We start from the raw sequence: 13122 nt of genomic DNA, 5'->3' as shown, positions 1-13122 counted from the left end.
GCCCGAAGCCTGTAGCCAGGCCCTGCCTTTAGTCGCCTGTAGCCAGGCCCTGCCTTTAGTCGCCTGTAGCCAGGCCCAGCCTTTAGTCGCCTGTAGCCAGGCCCAGCCTTTAGTCGCCTGTAGCCAGGCCCAGCCTTTAGTCGCCTGTAGCCAGGCCCAGCCTTTAGTCGCCTGTAGCCAGGCCCAGCCTTTAGTCGCCTGTAGCCAGGCCCAGCCTTTAGTCGCCTGTAGCCAGGCCCAGCCTTTAGTCGCCTGTAGCCAGGCCCAGCCTTCCTGTAGCCAGGCCGCCTTAGTCGCCTGTAGCCAGGTCCAGCCTTTAGTCGCCTGTAGTCAGGCGCCCCCTGTAGCCTGTAGTGCAGCGCCGTCCCCAGCCTTTGGTCCGGTGCCGGTTTCTGTTTTCTCCCTCTCCAGGCGTCGGGCTCTGAGGTTCCTGGTCCGCCGACAGCCTCCTGAAGTCCTCGGCCGTCCGCCGGGACGACCGCCGGAGACACTGTCTCGCCTGGGCCGTCCTTCGGGACGACCGCCGGACGTCCTGACCCGCCGGGACCGTCCTCCAGGACGACGGCCGGAGACCCTGTCTCGCCTGAGCCTTCCGCCGAGACGACCGCCGGGCGCCCTGACCAACCGGGGCCGCCCTTCGGGACGTCCGCCGGAGATGCAGCCGCTTTGACTGTTTTGGGACTGTATTATTGGGATTCGCCCTTTGAGGGTTGTTTTTTGTTTTGGACCTTTGTTTTTGGTTGTCTTTTTCTGACTCTGGCCCTCCAGCCAGTAGCCCCCTCCACCCGCCCAATCTGACTTGTTTTTCTTTTGACTCCTGTAGACGTTAAAGGGCGTCTGGAATCCGCCCTTGAGGGAGGGGCTCTGTAATGTTCTGGGTTCTGTTCTGGTTATGTTAGTTATTTTAGTCCCCTGTCTTAGGTTTTCTGGCTGCTTTGAGTTTTGTCTTGTCCTGTTAGCTTCTTAGTTTAGGTTTGGTTTCTGATTTATTTCTTGTTTTGAGCCTCTGCACTGATGTCTGGTCTAATTACTTACTCTGCACACCTGCCTGACTCCACCCCTGCTGCAATCATCTCTGACCGGTTTCACCTGCTTCATCCTCCATATAAACTGTTGAGACCAGACATCAGTGCCAGGTCGTCTGTTTGAGTATGGGTGAGTCTCCTCCTGCAAGTTTGTTTATTGGTTTGCTTTTGGATTTTTGACCCCTTGTTCCCCAGAGATCTGAGCCACCCTGTTTCTGTCTGTTCCTGCCTTGCCTGCCCAACTGGACTGTTTGTTTCTCTGCCCTTTTTGGTTTTTGGACTTTGTTAATAAATATTATTTTACCGAACCTCTGCTGGTCTAGTTGAATTCTGGGTCCTCTGCTCCGATTCATGACAATCTTTCTTTAAACTCACAGAGCAGCTTCACTTATATACTGTACAGTACATCTGCATTGTTCAATTTTTTTTTTACAAGACACTGATCAATACTGAAAGAACACTTAAGACTGAAAAGTGCCACAAAGAGTTTTATAAAACAGAAGTAGAACAAACAATATTTTGAAATAGAGCAAAGAAACCCAGCACTGTCTGTTGTGAAAATTATAATTTTCTAACTTATAATTTTAACTTTACTTAACAAAACACTGAGACAAATTGGGCCAATACAGTGCTTAAAAAAGTATTCACCTGTTTAAAGATGTCTTCTATTTGATTATTTTTTGTCACACTTAATGTTACAGACATTGTAATGATTATGGATGGACCCAAGGAATACCCGAAAACGAGTGAGTAAAACTTTAACAGTTTATTAAAGATGGTGGCGGCGCGGACCCCCCTGGTTTGTGCGGCAGCACACAGCCTCTGGCGGTTCCTGAAGGCAGAGTGGTGGGTTAGTGACCAGCGGGGCACAGAGGGAATATTACTCGGAGCTGCGTCACTAACCTGGGGCACGAGGACGGCTGGTTCAGCAGTGTCTGGTTTCCAGGAAGCAGCAGAGTCCGTGAAGGGGTTATCCAGTTCTTTATCCAGGTCCAGTCCGGGTCTTGGGCAGGGGGGAGATCCGTTTTATCCAGCAGAGGTATCCAAGGGAGAATCCAAAGAACGGGTCCAGGTCCAGATCCAATCCAAATCCAAATCCAGAAGCACAACAGACAAAAAGGGGCAAGCAATCTCCGTAACTCACAGGCTGGCAGGGTCCGAAACACAGGAGGGCAGTCCAAATCTCTGAGGCTGACGAACAGGACTCAGGCAGGCAGACAAATCCAAAAGGGCTCAGGCTGGCTCAAAAAACAAGGGCAAAACAGGTCGACAGGCAGACAGGCAGACAGGCAGACAGATTCTCAGGAAGATGGCTGGAAGTTCTCACCGTAAGGCTCGAGACGTTCCGGTCACTGGAGACTGCACTGCGCAGAGCTTATAAGCAGGTAGAGGCGGAGACATCGCAGGTGCTCTGATTGCAATTAGCAGCTCCAGTGCCAGAAACGTTACAGACATTTTATTATTATACAGAAATAACCAGAGTAAATACAAAATTCCTTTATGAATGTGTCATATATCAAGGAGAATATGCTTTCCAAACCAACCTGATCGTTTTGTGAAAAGGAATAACCAGAAATGACTATTTTACAGTGCTGTGAAATACTTTTAGCCCACATCTCTTCACAGTTTTGTGTTAATTCAGCCAAATTGGATGATTTTCGACCATAAACAGCCTGATGATTGTCATGCCACATAATCTCAATTAAATTGATAAATAAAAATAAGTCACTCCAAATCCTTTTTTTCCTGGCCATTCAAAATTGAACCTACTGGTGGGCTTTGGATCACTTTCCTGGTACAAAACTCAGGTGTGCTTAAACTTATGGTGGCAAACAGTTGGCTGGAAATTCTCCTTCAGGATTTTCAGATAGAAAGTATAACTTATGCATTCATCAAATACAGCAAGCAGTCATGATCCTGATGCAGCACAGCAGCCCGACACCATAACACTACCATCACCATGTTTAACATTGTATGTTGTTATTTAACCAATTCTGATGTGTTAGTTTTTTGAGAGATGCATACTTTCCAAAGTTACACGTCTCTCTCATGAGTCCATAGAATATTTTCACATTATCTTTCATCAAAATATAAATTGGCAAATGTGAGAGACTGTTTTTATTGTTTTTTTTAGCGCCACTCTCCATGGACTAATTTTTGCCTTGTCTCCTTCATAAGGTAGAATAATAAAACCTGATCATAGCAGAGTTAAGTGAGGTGTGGGCTTCTGATATTTATCTATTTTCTTCAGTGCGGGTTTTAAAATGTATTATTTTGTGAAATCATATTTAAAGCAAAACATTTATAGCAAATTATTTTATTTAAAGCGACTTAAAGAGTTACATTATAAGGTTATTTGGGGTGATGGTGAAGCAGGAGAGAAGTAAGGGGGATAATTCCAGGGTTCATTATTATGAGATATTGTCACTCTTGATTGCATTCTACTGCTGATGGTGTTCACATTGGTACATTGCTAAGTCAGCTTCCAATGCTTTTCTACTATTCCAAAAAGAGGGCATGTCGGATACGACCCAATGAAGGTTATACCCTAACAGAGCTTCACTTCAGAAAGTCTCAGCTATGCCTTTAAACAGACAGCTGTGCAAGAACAGCCAGGCCATCCAAAATACATTTGCATCTTCAAACGCAAACCCTTTTCCAAATGTGAGAATAAGGTACACATTCTTAAACTCAGCAGTGGAAACTGAGTAACAGACTGCATATGTCTACGTAATCCCGTTTTATGTAAGAATAAATAAGAAAAAAAGAGAAAAAAAAGCCAAAATAGGGTACCTAATGACTGATTAATGTATACATGTTTTCAACATAAGACTGACAGCTTAATTCATAATGCACCAAATTGCAACACTTAATCTGGATGTAGAGCTCTAACACTAAACAGTCAAGATACTGCTAAATCATTTTTGTTAATTTACATTCCTAAACCTTGTGTGGATGAGGGGTGAGGAAGGTATTACAGCACCGCCTGGTGGCTGTTTTACCTCCTTCTGACTTAAAAACTGCATTTCTTGTATTAAAAACTCATTTTTTAAATTATTTCATACTTTACTCTTTTAAAAACTTTGTATTTTAGTCTCTCAATCATTGCTTGATCACACACTAGACATCAAAACAATTGCACTACTTTAGCCCTTTTCTAATATATAAACTAAAAGGAGACCACAGAACAATCTTCCCATATGGTCTCAATAAAACATTCAAGGCAACAAAGCAGCTTGCAATTGACAGACTTGCCGTGTTTATGGGAAATTTTTCAGGCAATATCTACAGATTACATCGTTGCATAGTGTTACAATGCTTGTAGTAAACCTTTATTTTTATTTTTTGTTGGCTATGACTTTTTTGCACCATACTTTAGAATTCTGCAAAATTTTCACAAACGTCAACTTCTGAGTTGCTGACAGAAACCACATTCACCTTGATATATTTTACTGTACCAGACTAAAGAACTGCTTGTGTTGACTTCAATTTATAATGCTTTGCTCTGCAGTGAAACTTTGCCGTGAGAGAGCTAAGGCTGCATGAAAACAAATCAGCAACTAGGAGTTGGACCCACATATTCACCTGCTCAGCAATGGAGCAGCTGAGTGTTTCCCCCAACTGGGCTGATTCATTCTGAATGTTGGCCATTGTGCCATGACAAAATGTCAAGCACTAAGCAGCTACATCAATTAGATGACTCACTGACTCTTTCATAGCTTGTCTATAGCCAGACAGGTCAATGAACTGAGTTGATGGGACTGCCAAATTCATCTATAGAACGTTGTGCCCTGCTGGGTGTTCCTATTGTAGATTCTGTCTTGTTCTGCATTTATGAGCACTTCTAAAACCAGCCACTTCTGCGTCTTCCCACCAGGCTGAATTCTGAAGCGGAGTTGTGAGCACAGGACATCACCTCAGGTCCTGTGTGTCCTGCCTTTGATCCCATTTACTCCAAGTTGCATGATGCTGAATCACCATATTTAAATGTTCTTCTCTCTAGGGTCTAAGAGTTTGTTCTTGCTGGGTTCCCTGAACACCAGCCCATCCAGGTCATGTTTGTGAAACCGTGCAGGCCAAGTCCAACATCTGTAAAGTAAAACACCAATGCATAGTCCTGTTTAAACTGTTCTCTCCATAGAAAGAGTTCCAATGTTGGGTGCCATTGCAGTTTTAATGTTCCTCAGAGTGAACCGTCACACATCAATTTCTTCTTCAAGCTGTAACTCTTTTATTATCACTTTGCGCCCAGGAGTCACTAATGGCCTGAATGGCCTTATATCTTTTCATTAGTGTGGGTAAGAGGAAACTCTTTAAATAATCCTGGTTTAAAAGACCCCTAGGCAAAGAGTTGATTAAAGTCAATAATATGTTTCTTCTTTCATAAGGATATTTTAACATCTGGTTAAAAGGAGAACTATTTGGTTATTCGTGTCTGAGCAGAGGGATATTAAATCCCATGAAACCTTGCATGTGACTGCGTGTAATTCAATCTCCTCCTGTATTTCTATTCTAGTTTTTGCTGTCATTTTAACTCTCATGTTACCGTTGTTAGTCAATATAATGAGTCATTATGCTAATTTTGCAGTTTTATCCATTCAAGCCTGTAACCGTTGTGGTGCTTCACTGACGCCTGCCGGTGTGGCAGATTTAAGCAGCATCTTAATTATTTGCTTCTTATTTGTGCCTCTACTCACTTCAAGATTTGTAGTAAATCCAATTTCTGCAATGTCTGCTTTGCAGCTAGTGTAAATTTCATAGTTTGTGCTGACACTGAAATATTCATTTTAATCATCTACTCATTCAATCATTTATTACCTGTTGACGTAAAAGGTAATAAATGACTTCATCTTCAACCTCTTCACCCACAAATTTGTTGTCTTATTTATTGATTATTTGTTGATTCTTATATTTCTCATACCTTCTGATTTGCATTTATTCTTCTTAAGCATTTTTTACAGTGTAGATGACTCTGCTATATTTCGTTCCTTCTACCAGTAGTTGTATTTATACTAGGGTTGCAAACGATAAAAATTTCTAATCGCGATTAATCGCATAATTTTAATAGTTAACAAGATTGATTGCAAAATAATCACATATTTTAGTTTTTTATTTCTGAAAGTGTAAAAGCCTATTTGGTCATTTTAATATGGAGCTAAAGCAGAAATTCAGTCTGAAGAAACTCATTGCTTACCTCCATCAATCAGGGACTCATTCGCCTCTGACGCAAGCCAATCAGCTTTGAACTGCTCCTCCTCGAAGCCAATCAGTGTCCTGGATTCGTCTTAAAAGAACTTCAAATCCAGCTCAACTTCTACCCAGCAAGCAAGCAGTCGCTGTGCGATGTCTGATCTGGACTCTGATGACTGGATTCAACCCACCTCCATCCCCTTCTCCACCATCATAGCAGCTCCATCTGGCTTTCCTATGTGCTCCTACAACCTTGTTCCTATTAGAGTGTAATTCCTCCTGGACTATTCAGAATTCTCTGTCATTTCTAAATCGGTCCGGCAGAAGACCGCCATGTTGAGCCTGGTTCTGCCAGAGGTTTCTTCCCAAAAGGGAGTTTTTCCTCTCCACAGTCGCTTCAAGCTTGCTCATCATGGACAATCATGCAAACCTGTGTTTATGAAATTGGACATCTAGCTCAAACAGATCATCATATGGACTGAACAAACTTTTTCTATCTCCACTCCACCACCAGTTTCAGGTCTGGGGGATCATTCCTATTCTCATACACCTGCTTATGCATATTGAAGTATAATTCAGCGTGAATGTTTCCTGCCGAGGTCTGAGCGCCAAAGTCTTAAAATATTGTATAAATTCTTCTAATTGTCTCTTCTTTCCGAGTGAGTTTTTCAGATTGAAATGCAATTTTGCAATAAATGACACTAGTAAAAAACATGCTTGTACAAAAAATATTTCTATTTTTCAAGCACTTTTCAGAATTGGAGTGATAACATCCTGGTGCCAAAAGTCATAAACCCTTGCCAATAACGGGCTAAGAAAAAAGATAAGATAAATCTTTATTGATCTCACAATGGAGAAATGCACATGTCACATTGGGTCTTATAATCAACAGAAGGTGCACAAACGATACATTTTACATTTAAATAGTCACACGTTTTATTGTTAATTTTGTTCTCTCTCACACACAGACATATAATCCTGAGCTGTCACACCAAAAACAATAATTTCTATGTGTATTTTTGCATGCTGTTTGTATTTACATTCATACACAGTTTTTTTTTAAAGCTTGGAAAAAGGTTTTAAATTTTCAGATCATTCCAGATCTTAAACTTGTCTTGCAACTTGGGCAGGAATTTTATACCCTTGAAAGAGAACTGTAGCACACAACTCCAGGATACCTTGTTTGGTAATGTGATTCAGCCTTAGTTTGTCATTTACAGAGACAACAATTTAATAAGCATTAAATTATGGTTTATGGGTTGGGATTCTGGAATGTTATCGGTGTGTAAAACCAATCTCTGCTCAAAATGGTGATCTACACCACATGATCTACTTTCAGTAGTTATCACCAGTTATTGCAACTGTTACCTGCAGAAAACAGGAGCAGAGTTGTTCCCTCTGCCTTCACTCCCGTCGGGTCCTTTGTCAGTCTAGAGGAGGATGTGCTCCAACGCGATTTGAGGAGGAGGGATATTTCAGCTGGTTATACTGCAGTGTCTGTAATGCAAGCTGCTCTCTTTATAACTCCTGTTTATCGGCACCCTTTTCTAGAGCCCAAATAAGCGACTTCACTTTCAGAAACAAGCCCAAAAAAAAAATGCAACCCGCCACTGATAAAATTTAAAAGTGACTTTAGAAAAAGAAGCTCAAACTTGCATAAAATAAACAGATTTGGCAACAGTACACACGGGTCTGTTTTGCTGCAGTTTCTAGCATTTTTGGAACTACAGAAAACACTGGGGGCAAAAAAAAAAAACAGTCCAGAGAGCCCTGTAGGGGAAAAAAAAGCATTAGGGTATGGTGTGTGTGTGTTTTAACGCGTGATTAAAGCACATCAAAAAAATGTTGCCGGTATGGTCTAACAAAGTTAGCTTTTATTCAACATAAACATATAGGCAACAGGCAGAGAGAGATGCATGGATGACATGCTGCAGACGTTGAGAATCATACCTGGCTTTACAAATCACATGCAGCTGTATCAGGGCTAATAGGCTCCATATATGGGGCACTCTACCAGTATATTCCCTTCATTCTAATAATATGAATAACTAATCATGCTGCTGTGATTGCTATGTATATCTAAACACACTGTTCTATGGCTTTAAATTTTGCAGCGTAGACGTCTCCGAAGTCAATGATTAGTTTCAGCGCACTCAGGATTAGAGTGTCAACATCCTGATTCATCTGAATTTCAGAACTATAGTTCTTCACAGGGAGAATGCAGTTCATTGGAATCCCCAGGCTGGAGCTGAAGTCACCCATCTATATTTTAGAAAAAGCATTTGATTCTGAATCAGATGTTTTTTATTTTTTCCTCTTGTCTAGAATTAACCTTTCTAAAACTCACCTTCTTCTTTAAATGTTTGCTCTTGTAGACGTTTCTCAGGTTTTTTTCCGTTTCACCACAGGCTTCATCAATGTGGGTGAGAATCGCCACCTGAGGAATACCTGTGGAAACAGAGGTTTGCTTTGAATGTCTCATTTTGTATTGAAATTTTATTAGCAATACATGTGTTGTAACCTCTTTCCACATTAAATTACATACCTAATATTAATAAAGTACAGTTCCACTGCCTTAAAGGGTTTATACAAACTTTTGGTATTTGTGTGATCTAATGCATTAAAGAATACTTTTGAAGTGGAATCACTAGTGCAAATGTCACTGTCTCATTTATGGGTGATCAAAAAAGAAACAAATCCAATTAGTTAAGCCTCGCTCAAATACAGTAAATTCTGCAAAACACAATGATAGCAGGTTTGAAAGAATAGGAAACGCCTCAGACTTTCTGTATCCACATCTTGACAATAACTGCAGCGACTATGGACTGAATCAGCTGAAACATATATTTTAGTGAGCAGATTTCCGAGTTGTATCCGCAATTTTGGCAAAATTGAACAAAGGTTGCCATAAAAATAACAGTTTTATTTTTTCAATTCATGAAAGGAAATCTGGTCAAATAAAACTGATTAGTTCCTTTGTATGACTCCTTTTGCACATGACAAAGCATTTGGTAATAAGATTTACCCAAATGTACCATTGTTCACAGCATCATGTCAAAAAATGGAGAGAAAAGGGGTTGGATTTTGTTCTTTTTCCTCATAACTTTTTGCAAAGCTTCTAAAGCTGTAAATTTATTATTCTGTACCATTATAATGATGGAAAAACAGAAAAATAGTACATAAAAAAGGCAAACAAGGACTGCAAGGAAGTAACCATCACCCCAGAAGCGAGGAGGACATATTTTTCAGAAGCCCATTGAGTAGTTTATCATCATCTTGCTTTCAATTGCACTTTTCCTTTGTGGCTAAAGAACCACATAATCATCAACAGCCACAGTACAGCACCAGGGAATGAGTTCTTTAGTTTTAGTTGCCAAACTCTGGTTGAGTTGACACAATGACCCTCAAGGCAACTACAGGGCACGTAGCCAGATCGTAAGGTGCCATAAGAAAATACTGAACATGAGATGTTTGGAATTTAAAAAACAATAAGGGACTTACTGATTTTCGATTGTGCAATGCATTATGGGGAAGCCCTTTTTTGGGCTACCAAACAAGATTCAAAGATGGCAGAGAGCAATAAAGAGACATATAATTCTCTTTGAGACACCAACTGTCAAATGACAACGTCTGTCCTCTGCAGGGACACTGTCTCATCTGGGACACTAAAGTCAAGCTTAGGTTAAATATGAGGAAAGCCTTAGTGAGCACAATTTGAACTGAACAGCAATGGATGTAACACAATAGTATTCTTGTCAACTAGCTTAACATAATATACTGGCATGTATTAACAAGTCATCACTTAGCTAACAGTATCTATTGTTTAAAGTTTTCTGCCTCTTGCTGGATCTGGCTGGTTTGCAAAACATGCTCACACACACACACACACACACACACAGTCATGATTTGAGGCAGTTTCCTGACCCACATGCAGAATCACTCAGAACACAGAATAGTGAAAAAGGGTTTATTTACAACAAAAATTAGTTCAAAGTCCACTGAGGTCAGCTTGGCAGCTGAGTCCACTGTGAGGTGCTCTACAGGGAAGAGAGATGAGTTACTTTTCGGTCAGAAAGGCAGTAGTCTAAATCACAGGAGGAGTGACTTACTCTTCAGAGGCAGGTGAGGGCAGGGAAGGGTGTTAGGGTTCAGAGTCCAGAAGGAGTTCCTGTTAAGTTGTTTTCCTGAGGTGAGAGCGACACACTGGAGAGCGAGCAGGCAAGTTAGTTGACTGAGGATCTTCAGACAGCACACAAGTCTTCAAACCAAATTGCCAATGTTGAAGGATCATCCAAAAGGTCTGGAAACAGAGGGACAAAATAGCCTTGAGAGCATACCTCTCAACTTTTGACGACTGTTGAGAGTGATGATGTTCGATTCAACACTGTACAACGGGGGGGGGGGGGGGTGGTGCTGTCGGTCGATTGAAGACGGTCACTATTTTACACGGACTTTACTTTCATTTTACAGTTTGTAATAACACATGACGACTTACCATTTAATTTGCACACAACACGGACCGTACAACTGTTTCACTTTGGATGAGGGAAACTGGTTTGCGCGGCGGCGGTCCTTGCAGCTGTGTTACCTCTACTACTGGATGTGCGGAAACCATTGTACCGCAAATTGGTTCCGCCATGACGCGAATCGTCCGTACGCGTGCGTTTCAAGAGTGAGATTTTCGTTGTAAGATTGATATTTTCAAAGTAATGCGTGTGAGCGTGTGCAATTGATGAAATGTGTGTGTCACACGGTCAATGCGTGAGAGTTGAGAGCTATGCTTGAGAGCTAGAGCAGAAAAACCAAAGCACAATACTGTCAACTATATTAATTTCACTAGAGCTGGCTGGAAATACCATCATCTGTAATCATCCGGCGAGGAGTGAAGATCCTGCTGCCTCTTTTAAACCCCAGTCAGCCTGATCAGGGGATTTGCTCCAGGTGTGCCGAACCCAGAGCTGGCAGGAGCTCACCAGCAGGGATCTTCTCTAAAAACAGGAACTCTCACTCACACAAAGAACCATGCACAGAATCCTAACATTACCCCCCCCCCTCAAGGACTGCCTCCTGGCGGTCCAGAAGAGGTAGACGGCCGAGAAGCCTGAAAGTCTCGAATGAGATTAGGGTCCAAGATAAAAGAACGGCGAACCCAAGACCGTTCCTCTGGGCCGTATCCCTCCCAATCAACCAGGTACTGGAAGCCCCTACCCCGGCGTCGGACATCCAAAAGCCTCTTCACCGTGTAGGCCGGGTGGCCATCGATGGTCCGGGTGGGCGGAGGGGGGCTGGAAGAAGGGCAAAATGGACTGGACAACACTGGTTTGATCAGAGAAACGTGAAACACAGGATGAATCTTTAAGCTATCAGGGAGCTTAAGGCGAACAGAGACAGGACTGAGAACAGATGAAATCTCAAACGGGCCAATGAATCTGGGAGAAAGCTTGCGGCTAGAAGCCTTTAGTTTAATGTCACGTGTTGAGAGCCAAACCTTTTGACCAGGTGAGTACTTGGGTGCAGGAGCCCTTCTGCGATCAGCCCACCGTCGGTTTGCCTCTACTGAGCGATTAAGGGCGGCAATAGTCTGATTCCAAATTCTTTTGCAGCGTCGAAGGTGGTGCTGAACAGATGTGACTGAGATGTTCTGCTCATCTGAAGGGAACAGTGGGGGTTGGTATCCCAGAGAAGACTCGAATGGAGATAAAGCTGTAGCTGAAGAAGTGTGGCAGTTATGTGCATATTCCACCCATGACAACTGAGTACTCCAGGAGGAGGGGTTGGATGAACAGACAACGGAGGGATGCCTCAAGCTCCTGATTCATCCGTTCTGTTTGCCCATTAGTTTGTGGGTGAAAACCGGAACTGAGTACTGCCTTCGCCCCCAAGGATCTGCAGAACGCCTCCCAGACCCGAGAGACAAACTGAGGACCTCTGTCTGATAAGATTTCACAGGGGATGCCATGGAGACGAAAAACATGTCTGGTTAACAGCTGACCGGTCTCAAATGATGAAGGGAGCTTGCGAAGAGGGATGAGGTGGCAGGCCTTAGATTTTGTTACTGGTTTGCCTCCCTCTAGGGGTTTCACTACCATTCTCACCATAATTGACCGTTTTTCTAACGCAATATGTGACCAAGGTCGCTTGGGAATGGGCAGAGGTTTAAGAAAACCACTGGGGGGTTGGTGACGGGATTTGCTACAGGCACACACTGAACAGGCTGCGACATAGCTCTTAATGTCCTTGTATAATGATGGCCACCAGAAACGTCGCCTGACGAGAGCAACAGTCCGGCTAACCCCCGGATGACAGGCGAACTTTGCCGTGTGGGCCCAATGGATGAGGCGGGACCTAATTGAAGTGGGGACAAACAACCGATTAGGAGGGCCTTTGTCAGGATATGGTTCCAATTGTTGGGCTTCCAGTACCTGGTCCCTTATATCCCAATTAAGGGCCCCAACAATGCACGAGGAAGGAATAATGGTGGAGACAGGGGCCTCCTGATCACTGGAGAACTGTCTAGACAAAGCATCTGGCTTTGTGTTTTTGGAGCCAGGCCGATAAGAAATAATAAAATTAAAACGAGAAAAGAACAGTGACCAACGAAATTGTCTGGGGTTTAGGCGTTTTGCTTCTTGAAGGTAGGATAGGTTTTTGTGATCAGTCCACACTATGACGGGATGTTCTGCTCCCTCTAACCAATGACGCCATTCCTCAAAAGCCATCTTAATGGCAAGGAGTTCCCGATCTCCGATGTCATAGTTGTGTTCAGCCTGGGATAAACGACGAGAAAAGAATGCACAGGGGTGAAGTTTGTCATCACTGGAAGATATCTGGGAGAGAACTGCACCTACCCCCGAATCTGAGGCATCAACCTCCAGGACAAATTGCTTGGTAGGATCTGGTTGTGTCA

At 42.7% G+C, this 13122-nt stretch overlaps 1 long non-coding RNA gene across 1 annotated transcript; it reads right to left on the bottom strand.

The window, feature by feature from the left end:
• Positions 1-1776: 1776 nt before the first annotated feature.
• On the bottom strand, positions 1777-2014 carry LOC118563594. Its single transcript, XR_004931288.1, has 2 exons — positions 1929-2014; positions 1777-1857 (listed from the first exon to the last, which is right to left on the bottom strand). It is a non-coding gene; the product is annotated as an uncharacterized LOC118563594 (long non-coding RNA).
• Positions 2015-13122: the final 11108 nt, after the last annotated feature.

Source organism: Fundulus heteroclitus, chromosome 7, assembly GCF_011125445.2.
Source record: "Fundulus heteroclitus isolate FHET01 chromosome 7, MU-UCD_Fhet_4.1, whole genome shotgun sequence".
Lineage (NCBI taxonomy): Eukaryota > Metazoa > Chordata > Actinopteri > Cyprinodontiformes > Fundulidae > Fundulus > Fundulus heteroclitus.
This window is presented reverse-complemented; position numbering and strand designations above follow the sequence as displayed.